Source organism: Leuciscus leuciscus, assembly GCF_965113295.1.
Source record: "Leuciscus leuciscus genome assembly, chromosome: 8".
In the NCBI taxonomy this organism is placed as follows: Eukaryota; Metazoa; Chordata; class Actinopteri; order Cypriniformes; family Leuciscidae; genus Leuciscus; species Leuciscus leuciscus.
This window is the reverse complement of record NC_138732.1, coordinates 44,394,632-44,408,130: the sequence shown is the minus strand read 5'-3', so window position 1 is coordinate 44,408,130 and position 13,499 is coordinate 44,394,632. Positions and strand designations below refer to the sequence as shown.

General features: G+C 37.7%; 1 long non-coding RNA gene across 1 annotated transcript; it reads right to left on the bottom strand.

Annotated features, from left to right (window-relative positions):
* Positions 1-11,683: 11,683 nt before the first annotated feature.
* On the bottom strand, positions 11,684-13,212 carry LOC309504536. The gene is made up of 2 exons (XR_014208115.1): positions 12,596-13,212; positions 11,684-11,915 (listed from the first exon to the last, which is right to left on the bottom strand). It is a non-coding gene; the product is annotated as an uncharacterized lncRNA (long non-coding RNA).
* Between the last annotated feature and the right edge of the window lie 287 nt (positions 13,213-13,499).

The window sequence follows — 13,499 nt, the reverse complement described above, 5'->3', positions numbered from 1 at the left end:
CGAGGACTGGTTCCTCAAAGCTGGATTCACTAGCACACCACTTAGCAGAAACACAAGCAGATCTTTCAGCTCTGCAATTATTAACAGAAAGTGTCATTCCAAGATTCTTAACTTTAGTGCAAGTCTTGGCCAAACGTGCCACTTGGAGGACACAATATATATTTTATGGTACATTAATAACAGAATATCCCTGTCAGATTCTTCTAGCACAACATGCTGGAACGGGGCAACGGCTCAATGTTGTCTACATCCTCTAAAAGAAGTGTTTCAGATGAGATGTAGCAATACTGTTTTATATACAACACGTCAGTGGCACGATTAAGAGACATGGAATCATTTTTTTAAATGCTAGGATGTTGATAAATTCTTCACCGAAATCGCAAGGCAATGGCATTTGAAGCTGTCGGTTCTGTTGAAAATGCCTCATGATTTGACCTTCAATGTTTCTGTTGTTATTATGACACTGCCCTAACATTCCATTGAACCGCTCAAAAGAGAAGCACCAAAATGAATAGACAGGTCCGTAATCTAAAATGCAGTCTTTCAGATGTAAATGCAGATGCCTGTTGGGTGTGCATTGCAATGGCCCATAGAGAGCAACAAACTTAGACAAAAATGTCTGCAGATTCCTGTCAGCTACTTCTAGCCGGTCTCTGGAGATAACCCTTGAGCATATGATTATGCATGCTTGTACAAAGTCAGACCACATACAATAATGCCTGTCTTCAGTCAACCCTTCAAACAAAACAGAGAATATATAGTAGTCCAATTTTTCCACTGATGAGCAGTAAATGCACTAAATCCAGAGGCAATTTTCCATTGAATCCTTCCCACATCCTGAGGCACCTTTAAAGAGTCTATTCTTCTTTGTATTTTATCAAGTTTTTGGGTGTGTAAAACACCAAGCTCAATCCACAACCTGAATATGTGCCTGGCTGTTCCAAGAAGCAGATTATGCATTGGATCAATAACTACAAATCTTATAGCGTCATAGTACCTAAGGTGAAAAAGTTCAGACCATCTTGCAATCTCCATATTGGGCTTCAAATATATTCTGGGCTGCCTTAGTTGTTGCCTTCTCAGTCATTTTAGCATATCGCTTATGTTCCTCTGAGGTGCGTGGGACCAATGAAGAACGGTCAAAACCAGAGAAGTCTGTTTTTCCCCCAAATGTCGTCTTCTTGAATGTTTTGAGGCATTTGCTAAATCCTATAAAACACACAAAAATAACAGGAGTGAATGGATGTGTGGTGGGATGTACAGAGTTTCGTTTTTTAAATTAATTTAATGCTTGTGGGTAATGTAGTGTCCAATTATATGCTGCGAGCGAGTATATAAAAGGGGATTCGAATGCACCGTTTGTGTGTGTGGTCACTGCCTGTGCATCATTGCCGGGGACCGCCCATTCCGGTTTGTTTCATCCGTTTTCGCTTTGAGCTGTGAGGATAGTTCGCTGCTGTTGGCGGCTACTACTTTCCCTTTACATGTCGCTCTGTGCTTTGTGACATGGTGGTATCCTTCCGTGTGTGCGTGATGTGGATGTGTGACTGGTTATGAAATGAAGGAGGAATAGACTGTTCGGCGAGTCCTGCTGGGCAATGCTGTTTGACGCTGCTGCTTTGTATCCAGATTTTCTTCCGTGACAAATTTTCTCATCAACACATGCATGCTCGATCTGTGTTTTGTGTGACACCTGTTCTCCAGCATTTGATCTTGTGATCCCTGTTTTTTTTGGTTTTGTTTCTTCAACTAGTCCTTCAATTTGGTTGTAATTTGCTTTGTTTTTGGTATATTTATTGTACCTATTTTTTTCAGTGCATTCCTTTATGAATGTTGTTTTGCTTAACTGTATTCTTTATTTTTGCTTTGGTGCCAATCCCGACCCTCATCATTGTAGTATTGTTTCATGATTTTCTGGTTTATTAATTTAAATGTTGTGTTGTTTTTTTGTAATTTGTCCTTGTTGTATGTTGAGATTGCTGTTATGTTTTGCTTTCGTTACAGGAGCCGAGGCTTCAAGGCAGGCCACTAGTGGGCCCTCACGTGCAGTGGTGGAGGTTTTGTCACGGAGTTGCGTTCATGTTTGACCTTATTGGAGTGCGTGTGCTGATGCCTGTGCACAGGGTGGTAAGAGTGATTATAGGAGCCTTGTGCTCACTAAAATAGTGTACCTGATGATGAATGTTGACCCAGACTTTTAATGTTGTCTTTTAAGATTGTTGTTGACCACTTCAATAAAGCTTTTGTATTTTTTGGTATCCACGTCTCCGGCCATCCTTTCGAAAACCACGCTCCTGTGTGTCCCTCGTAGGTGGTTAAATTCACTAGTATTAATATTTCCCTGGTTAACAGGGTGGTGTAGTCTTGCATATGTAGAGGTAGTTTTCTCCTCTTAAGGTCCCGCTACAGATACATACTTAATAAATGTAATAGAACACTATATGTGTGGCACAATAGAAGAAAACTGACCTCTTAATGCTCCATGGCCCACAAAGCCACCACACTTGCGGGAAAGCTGGAGTGTCTGATGAAAGGCAGAGAAGAGCAGCTCTGTAGACTTGGCACCCCAAGAATGAAGAATCCATTATGGCAACTCGCTCCCACAGTTCACAAAGCTCATCAACCAAAGGGTCAAGATAAGTGTTTATGCTGTTCTTGGGCTCTGTGGGTCCTGGTATAATTCCAACTAAAATCAAGTTCTCCTCCTTAAAACGTTCCTTGTGTGGCAAACTCATATATGACCCCTACTGAATATGGGGAATATTTGAATGGTTGATACCAATCAAGGTTCATCATGAGAGCAAAATTGTTTGGTTGTGCTAAAAAAGGCAGACCATTAACATATTGAAAGTCTGCCCAAATCTGTCCATCATATACATCTGCCATCACAGAGTTAGGAATTTGTCTTTGTCCCCAGGCCTCACACTTTTCTAAAAACCCAGGCCTTTTTAGCAGTGCAGTGATGGCATTGTCTGAAATGTTGAACACTGCTTGCCAGGTTAAAAGCATCATTGCTAATAGCTTTACAAGTAACTGACCAGAGCTATCTCCATTGGTATTATCTTCTTCAGTGTTTTTATCTTCTGCAAAACCCAAATGTTCAATGTGCTGGTCATCTGTAAAGACTCGCTTCTCGTGGTCATCATCTGAAGACATTTCACTGAGCTCCAAGAAAAGCCTGAGCTCATTGCTGTCTTCATCTGAAATAATAATAAAGAGGAAAAACATTTCATAAAAAAACAACAACAACTCTAAGTGAAATATAATACACATATATGTGTGTGCATTAACTTAAACGTGAGGAGACTTACCTTCAGTAATAGATGATAAATCAAGAAGATCTTCTACTGAATCTTGGTTTTCATTTAAATGCATGTCTACTTCAAATATGCAGAAATTCCCTTGCTCTTGGTGTCCAAAGTTCTCTGTAACAAAAAGAACAATAAAATGATTTGTAGCTACACACTTATTTACAAATAAAAGCTAAATACAAAGAATAACTGCAGATATGACCAAAGTTGCAATAAATATAAGTTACAATGTATTAATAAACAATACTCATACTTAAAATATCACATAAACAGGGTTAATACATTCAGGGACAATTTGGCCAAAATAACCTATATTGCATTAAAAACAAGCAAATCACTAAATGAGTTGAACGTTTATTTTGTGATAACTCTGACCAAAGCAGATCATGGGCCTACGCACTGCCAGCACCAGTTAACAGACGTCATTTGGTTTTACATTCCAAACAAATATTGTATAACTTACCCAAGGGAATACCAGCATCATCCCAGTTCACATGTCTGACTTCGGGTGGATGACATGCACTGTCTTCCAACTCCGTGTCGTTGACGATTCTGATTCGACTGAAAATCCATAGTCGGGGACACCCCTAATATATATATTATATAGGGCTGTTTTCGACTAAGGATTTTCATAGTCGAATCTGATTCGTTAGATTTTGCCGTAATCGACTGATAGTCGAACCTTTTTTTTTTTTAGATAGCAGCTAGATTTTTTCCATTTCAAACAAAAGAGCTAAAAAAAAACTAAAAGAAAAACATGGTGTGTAACAAATACCTTTTATTCATTTAAAGCCACATGAACAAAACATATCACACATATATCATAACCACGTAAACCTTTTTTCACATTAGGACTTAGCCTATAAATAAAGCCCATGAGAACCGTGTGGAGTCAACCCACAGCCGCTCCGCAGCCCTGCTGAAAATGTGAAGCAGATTTTTGAATACATTTTTATTTATTTACATTAGTAAGCTACAGGACATCGTCTTTCAAAACATGACCTGCGCGAAAGCGGAAAAAAAAAACAATTTTGTACCCAGCCCTTCTGAAAATGCGAATGCGTCTAGCTCTGTCCAGCACATTTCAAACCAAACTGACGCCCATGTAAATTCGACTACGAGGTTCATAGTCGAATCAGACCTCTCCGAATCGAATCGTCGAATCCTCGACTATTAGAAGTCAGCCCTAATATTATATATATATATTGTGGCGAGGGGGGCGTGGTTTAGCGAAGTCTGTAGCGGGAGAGAAAGGAGGGGGCCGAGCGGTGAGTAAGTAGGTCAAGTGCAGATGATGAACACCTGTGTCTGATTGCAGTAATTGGCGTGGAGAGACTGCATATAACCTGGGAGAGCGAGAGATATGGGGAGAGAGTTTTTGGACTGGGACCTCACGAGGACGCTGACGTGGAAAGAGAGCAAGCTGAACGCTGAGATTATTGTTTTGTGAGAAGCTGTGTTTATCACGGTGAAGGCGCTTTGTGCGCACCTTTTGTTTTATTGTGAAAAGAGATAATAAAAGTGAGTGTCCCAGTCAGCCGACCCCTGTCTTCTTCCTTCCTACACAAACGAAACTACGAACCTTATTACATATATATATATATTTATATATACACACACACACACACACACACACACACACACACACACACACACACACACATACATATAGAACATATGAGCAGAAATTGCTAAACAAAAGCTTATTTGATTTGGCAGTATATTCTACAGTAAAAACTGTACACAAATCTAGTCAACAAAATGTTGTCTTTCATATTTCGCCTGACTGTAACGTTGTTTTTATGAAATATTAGGGCATATAAATGTTAATTTGCAGTTTAATACGTTGCTTATACAAAGACATTTTATTTCAACATATTTCAGTCGATTTTTACTCATCTCAGTATAGCAAAGCATTTTACAAACAGGCATGAAAACAGGTCAGGGGTAAAAAAGGTGAGAAGGATGCGGCAGCAAAAAATCCAATCCAATCAACATATATATATATATATATATATATATATATATATATATATATAGTGCTTTTTAATGTTAAATTCATCAATCTGGTGAAAATTAAACAAAGAAAATGATTTTAGTTACAGTGTCTGTCTACATTACTACTACATAATAATAGTTATAATATTAATCCCATGACAGTAATAGCCATATATTGTAAAACATGCACTGAAAAATAAAGGAAACTTTCATAATTAGTTTTGTACTAATTTCTATACTTGAAAGAGTATATTTCTATACTTCACATTAAAGGTGTGATTGGGCTAGCCCAGTGTCAATCAAGAAAATAACCAATGGGCCGCTGATCTACGTGTTTCATGGGGTGTCAGAAAAAAAAAAAAAACTTTATTGACCAATGCATTACATACTAATTACGCACTAACCCAGCGCCGCCAATTAAGCAAAACAAAACGAATGGGCCGCCGATGTACGAGTTTTATGGGCCGTTAAGACAAAAAACGAAACAAAAAAGTATGAGATGTATCGATCGGCCCAAAAAGCACGTCGGCCCACCGGGAATCTCGTAGTCCCGATGGCATTAGCCTATGCCTGGACATCACACAAAACAAAATCCTACCTGTAGCCTTTCACCATCCACTTATTTAGCTGCTGTTGCATCAATTGACATGCCATCTCCTTTCCTCTCTTTCTTTTTCTATGTTTAGCCCCCGACAGCTTTTTTGCATTATCCATCTTTTTCGACGACAACTCACTACTCGCTCCTGCTCGCACAGCGCTCACGGCGCCCGCGCCCGCTCGCGATATTATCCCGCCCTCTTCTATGTCAAAATTAAAAAATAATGACATTGGCAACATCGCTGTCTGTTTCTGACAGGACAGTTAACATTGTAAGCTAACTTACCTCAGGCTTGCTTTCCGACGTGCGGTTCTTTGTTCGGCAGTGTGTCATCAGACTCGCGGTGTTAAAGACTTTGAAAACAATTCTGCCCTACTCTGACTCGGATTGGCTGTCAGGTTTCGGCATTAGGAATGATGATTGGTTTTTTCAAGCTGCTAAGTTTATGGTAACTATAGAGACATAGCGGGTAAATGCTGGCCACGACCATGACTCCCCCTCCCACCCCATAAATATTTTCTCATCGGATCTGCACAAATCACGTAGGTGACCCATTTTGGTTTTAAAACGGCGAATTACGCCGAAAGGTGAGGAGTTTTCATGCCTGTACAAAGCCTGAACAAAAGAATGAGAGGAGATTCAAAGGTTTTGTTTTTAAATCTGTTTTATTGTAATTCCTCTATGTGGAGGAACTAAATGTTCTAAATTTGCTCTAAGCAAATCAAATGTGAGCAAAATAAAAAAATAATCAGTCGGCTATAAACAAAGCAATTGTGAGCGATAAATAAACAAAAGTAAAGGCAGGTATCTCACAGTAAATGCTTATGCCCCGTTGAGGCGGGCTCCAAGCAAATCAAATGTGAGCAAAATAAACAAACCATGTCAACATCAGTCTCTGTTTTCTATGCCAGAGTGGACTGCCTGTTGCTTGCCTGCTGGTTAGCCTTGGCTCTCTTCGGGACAGGTGCTTGGACAAGTTCATTGTCACATCTGTAAAAAACAAAACAAAACACACTGTGAGCATACTGATAACATAATCAAAGACACTGTATTATTATCATTATCGATCACTAATGGCCATGGATTTGTCATTTCACACAAGAATAGGTAGGCTACTTTTATATTATTATGATGTAAACACAATTAGGCTACATTTCATCTGTAAATATTACGTCTATGCACTAACTCAGTATGATTCTCGATGGCACTGAGAACTGAACGACACCTGCGTGCCCCTCTGCGGTGCTGGAGAAGGAGAGCTTGATCCAGACACATTCCTAAAAAAAACAACAACAAAATAAAACTGTTAGCATACATTATTCAAAGTAAACTGATGAGCAATTGATGGTTATGGAAATAGGGCTGGGCGATAAAACGGTATCGGTATTTATCGACGGTACACCATTGTCGGTAACGATCTAAAAAATGTTCGATATAGCGCTCAATATTTTCATTCAAATGCACGCGCGACCACCATAACGTCGCCCGACATCAAATGGCAAACGGAATGAAAGCGGAACGAAACTGCGTTATTATTTTGTGCTCCACGGACCGTTTATCAGTTTGGACCATCAATGTCAGTGAGTGCAGCGCGAGCCGATCTTGATCAAGCGACACTGTTACTACACAGCGCTAAGAGATCCAGTAAAGAAAGCATTTGAATTCGCCACAGAAGTAATAACATCAGCGTGAGATCGAGTGAGAAACATTCAAATTTCTCCGTTATTAACGGATCAAACTGCGCTGACGTGGAAACCAGGAGAAACATTGTGCCATGAATGAACTAGTTATATTTAAGTCCATAGATCAGCAACATTCATTGTATATGGATTTAATGTACTGTAGTAACACTCACAGTTAGGGCTGGGTACCGAGTTCGATACTTTTTAGGTACCGACCGAATTGCCTCGATACTATCGAGTATCGAAAAATGACTTGTTTTTCGGTACCAGATTTCGATACCTAGGGGTAAACTCGTCAACGTCAGTGCTCAAACAAATACATATGAAATGCACAACGACACACCTAAAGTCGCTCACGCACATACACGCAAACTCTACACACACGAGACGTGCGGAACTCTCCGCGCACATACTTAATTGAGACGCGAGCACACACACAAACTCTCCACGCACATACTCATATGAGACGCGAGCACACACACACACAAACTGTCCACGCACATTCTCATATGAGACGCGAGCACGCTCACATACTCAATGTGACCCGAGCACACACACACACAATACCCTAAAGATGTGGAAAAGTCGATCAAAAGTGTGGCTACATTTCTCCAGGCTCGATGCCAACAGCGTGCGATGCAGTATTTGCGGTAAAATAATTGCTGCAAAGACCGGTACCACGACAGATATGATGAAGACCTTGACAGTGCACAGAGTAAACATAAGAGCAGAAAGTTGCTCCGTCTTTGACTGGTAAATGAAGAGATACCTTTTTGATCACTCTGGCAGTGTTTATATTGCAATAATGACCTAGCCTACTGAATGAACACTGCCGTTCAAAAATGTGTTGGTTGGTCAGAATTTTTTTTCCAGTAAGAATGCATTAAAGTGATAAAAAATTACCTTAAAACGTGTAATGTTACAAAAGATTTCTGTTTCAAATGATTTTTATTCATCAAAGAATCATGGAAAAAAAATGTATCATAGTTTCCAAAAACTGTTTTCATATTTCTGAAGGATCATGTGACACTGAAGTAATGATTTAGAAAATTCAGCTTTGATATCACAGGAATAAATTACATTTTGAAATATATTAAAATAAGATTTTAAATTGTAATACTATTCCACAATATTACAAGTTTTACTGTATTTTTGATCAAACAAATTCAGCTTTGGTGAGCATGAGCTCTTTATAAAAAAAATATTTTGTTTCTTATGTATATGTATAAGGAATATTTTGTTCCTTTGTGCTTTTTTTTTTTGTTCCTTTGTGCACTGGATAAGGAGCATGAGTCAAACTGAAAAAATAAAACCAAGTTTTTCTGAGGTAATGTGTTATGTAATCTTGTTAAAATGGATTTCATAAAATTGGTATCGAAAAAAGTATCGTTCAGGAACTGGTATCGAAATCAAGGTATCGGTATCGGTATTGGTATCGAAATTTTTTTAACGATACCAAGCCCTACTCACAGTAACCATGTTTGGCAGGAATAGTAAAATGCTTTCAAGTACATCACACATCTTTTTCCAGCACTTCAAAACTCAAATATTATCATATTTAAATGTTATTTTTAATGTGATGACCAAAACACATTTGTTCATCCTTCAAATATATTACCCCCATTTATAAAAGTAAACGTTTCAAGATGTAGGGAAAACTCAGACTTATTTAAAAATGACTTTTCTTTTTAATAATTTTTTTTTTTAAATCAAGGACATTTCTTTGGCATTTCTTTCTTTTTGCTGTATCTCAAACTGTACCTAATCGTGACACCACTGTGTCGTAAGGAACCGTGAATTTTGTGAACCGTTACACCCCTACTTATTACAGATGTAATACCTCAAAGTTTGCCTTGATTCTTCTACATTTACTTTTTTACATTGCACTTTGCACACATTTTATAACATTTTAAGATCAAGAGTTTCTTTAACACTTACTTTTTTATCTTAATATAAGACATAAAGATATTTTTTTAACATTTTATTTTTGACTGCTAAAACTAAAATAATTAGTTGTTTGCCTTAATGTGGATAAATAAAATAAAAAACAGTGGTTTAAATTCAAACTTTTCTACTTGTCTTAAAAAAAAAGATTCTAAAAAAATGTCAATAATTATCGATACCGAACGATATGAAACATTATATCGTGATAATTTTTTTAGCTATATCGCACAGCCCTATATGGAAACACAATGTTTTGTTGATGGGCCATAGGATGGAGAAATATCTATTTATGGGCCGTAGACCGCGGCACCGCGAGTATCTGTTGATGGGCGATATACACCACACGCATTTAGTGACGCACACAATGAACGGATCGTTCGCGAACGACACACATCACTACATTTAAAAAAATGTACACCTGTATTCACAAACATCTGTGCATAAGGCAGTATTGAAGCATGATAAACACTGTCATAGGCTAACCAAAACCGAACATTTATATAAAAATATAATGCATTTAGACAGTATCACATATTTTACTAGAGGCTGAAATATATTTGCACTAAATCACATTACACCTAAGCAGATATTCACAAACATGCTACATTACGCATAAGGCAGTATTTTAGCATTATAATCAGTGTCATAAGCTAATCAAAACTGAGTGAAATATATTCAATATACAAATATGTTTAAAGAGTAATATCACATTTAAAAAAGTTTACACTTGAGCGTATACACGAATGTTAGGGATATTGTAAGGCGATCGTTCCTGTAAGATGTCAAAAGCTAGCCAAAACTAGGCAAAATATAGTCTGAAAATTCATATGAGTTCTATATTATCAGAAAAATAATTATATAACAGTAAACAACTTACTCTGAACTTGTATCCTCGGCGGGATCAATTCGCTCTTGAAAATGCAGCCGTTCGTCGTCCGAGTTGCAATCTTCCTCTGAGGAAAAGGTGAATTCTTCCTCGCTGTCCAGAATCATCTGAAGGGCGTCTTTACCGGAGAAGCGTGCCATCTTCGGAGCGTGATGAACTATCAGTGAATCTGATGAAGAGACTGTGTTTTTATGGCATTGATCGGGGGGCGTGTGCGATGCAAATAGATCACCTAAACTATTTACCATGTGAGTAGCGCCGGGGGCGTGGCGGCCTCAGCTCATTAAAGTTAATGAAGGGAGAACGTAAAAACGGTACCTCTCCTTGCTTTCAAACGGATTACATAAGCTGAGAATATTTGTTTTTTAAATAAATTACTTCATTTAAAAGAAGAGAATTCAAGCTTCATAAAGACAGTGGGAGAAATATTCGCTGAGTTATGATTCATTTTCGGACGTGTTTCAGAATAGAATTCACTGACAGAGAGAAGACAGAACTCGCATCATGTTTATTTTTCTTTATTTGGCGAAAAGCACAACACTTTGTTTTTATTGTGAGTATACACAAAAATAATACACACTTAACTGGATCTAGTGATGTAAAACACAAGATTGTAAGATCAAAATCAACAGAGTATTTCTCGTCTCTGAAAAGCTGATAAAGAAAAAAACGAGCCTATCGCGCTGGCGCGACAGTCGACCTCAGGGGGTTAACCCTCTGAGGTCTGAGCTGTTTTCTGGCCCTGGAGGTGTTCTGACATGCTCTGACATTTGTGCTTATTTCTGTTACTTGTGACATTGTCATGGCTAAAGTCTTATTACACTGTATTTAGCACAAACTCTGCTACAATAATATATCAGCAGCATGTATGTAAAAGTTTGTAGTTTTGAGATAATGACATTTATGCGTGGTTTGTGAAAATACAAAAAAAAATTCTCACTGAAATAAGGCCATGAAACCCATACTGATTATTTCTTCACAAGACTTTTGAAAATTGTATCACGTAGCCTAGAATATTTGCTCCAAAACTATGTGAAAATCACCCTGACTGCTCATTCAGATAAGACAATATATTGATTTAAAATTTCTAAGACGTGTTTTGTGTGAGAAAGCCATATGCGAAGAGGCGTGATCATCTCATGAATATGTAAGCCTTTAACACCTGAGAAAGACAAAGACACTCCCCTAACTGCCCTATTAGGAGCTATCAGGCCCTGTCATTCAGAGCAACCTTGCACAAAGAATGAGGAGATTTAAAAAAGAATGGCTTTTAGATTGTTTGGATTTATTTACAACACAACACAATCCAAAGATACACAACAAATGACAAAAGAGCACATTGAAAACAATGATCCAAAGACAGAGACCTTTGTGCCATTCCTAAAAACATTGTACATACCTTTCATTTCCAAGGTGTTTGATTTTCACTTTACCATGTTCATGTACAGAGACTCATGTGAATGTTGAAGTCAGCAGGACTCAGTTGCATCTGGTCCCTGAAAGAAAAGGAAAAAAGCGAACATACTGGTATCAAGAGAAACTAGGCCTGCACGATTTTGGGAATACATTTTAGATTTTTCTGGTTAAAATTGCTTTTTAAAATTCACAGAATACACACACACAAATGTTTCCAACAATATATAATATAATGAACACCATGTTTGTTGTGCCTTGTAGGCATAAGCTATGTGCAGTACTGCATAAAATAATTATAACAATAACCTATAGCAGCCTATAAATCTTCCAAAAGATTTCAGTAACAATGCTAGAGAAAAATGTATTGATTATCTTATGTTACTTCAAATGTTTCCATTCGTTATGATGATATGAAATGAGATAATAGTAAAAACATAAAGCCTAATGTTTGGTGCATTTTTCCTTTCAAACGCGATCACGCTCCAAAATATGATACATTCAAACCCACAGCGCGCTCCAAAATATGATACATTCAAACGCGATCACGCTCCAAAATATGATACATTCAAACGCGATCGCGCTCCAAAATATTAAACATTATGGTTATACATATCTATGTTTGAGCAGATATCCACAAACAGTATTTAACAGTAAACACGGGTCTAAATAGTATAATATTCACCATATATCTAGCAACAGTTCAACTGCAATGTGAAGTTTATGCAACAATACCATAAACTAATAAGTACGAATTTCTTACCTTACATCTTTCTTGTCTTCAAATCGCGTTCTTCTTCTTCTGAGTTAAATCCAATGTAAGCTCACAGCGTGTCTTCCAAACTCGACGAAAAGCAGAGACTTGTGAAGTGTTTTGGTGTTTTGTGTTTGAGGTAACGAGGGCGTTCGCGTCCCATGTGGAGATTTGCATGTGAATCACTTTTGCGTGAGTGGGCGTGGTCGAATTAAAAGTAATTAGCAAGCGTTTGAGATACTGGACATCCTGTTGGTTTTATACAAATTACTTAAACAGAGAATATTTGTTTTCAGTTTGAATCCGATCATTTAAAAGTACACACTTAAATGTGTATAAAGGTGTATGGCTCATAAATGTGTGACAAGTATTCGCTGAGTTATGTTTCAGTTTATAGACGTGCTCAAGAAAAAAAAGTTCACCGCGACGGAGAGGCAGAACGCACAACATGTTTATTTTCTTTATTTTACAAAAGCACAATGTTTTGATTTGATTGTAAGTGGACACATACAAAAGTAGAAATATCACAGATTCTTTTTTTATATTTCTTTTTTCTGTATAACCATAAATGACGGAGTAATTTAAGTTTATTGTGCTACAATGTGAAGAAAATCCAGCAAAACGCAGGGGCGCGTTTGCCGACCTCAGAGGGTTAACATTCATATCTAGAAAATATGGTATTTCCTAGAATAAATGCATATTATTGTACTTTGCAGTCAGGATTCGACTCCGACATGTTTTTCCCATTACATTGACACCTCTAATGACGTTTTTGCATGACAGAAATACAGGGTTACATAATTTCCTCACAATCACTAGCATAGTGATTTTGATTAACATAATAACGTTGCATAGATACCTCAGACATTATCTGGCCAATTATACACACATAAAAATACATATCAAAAACATT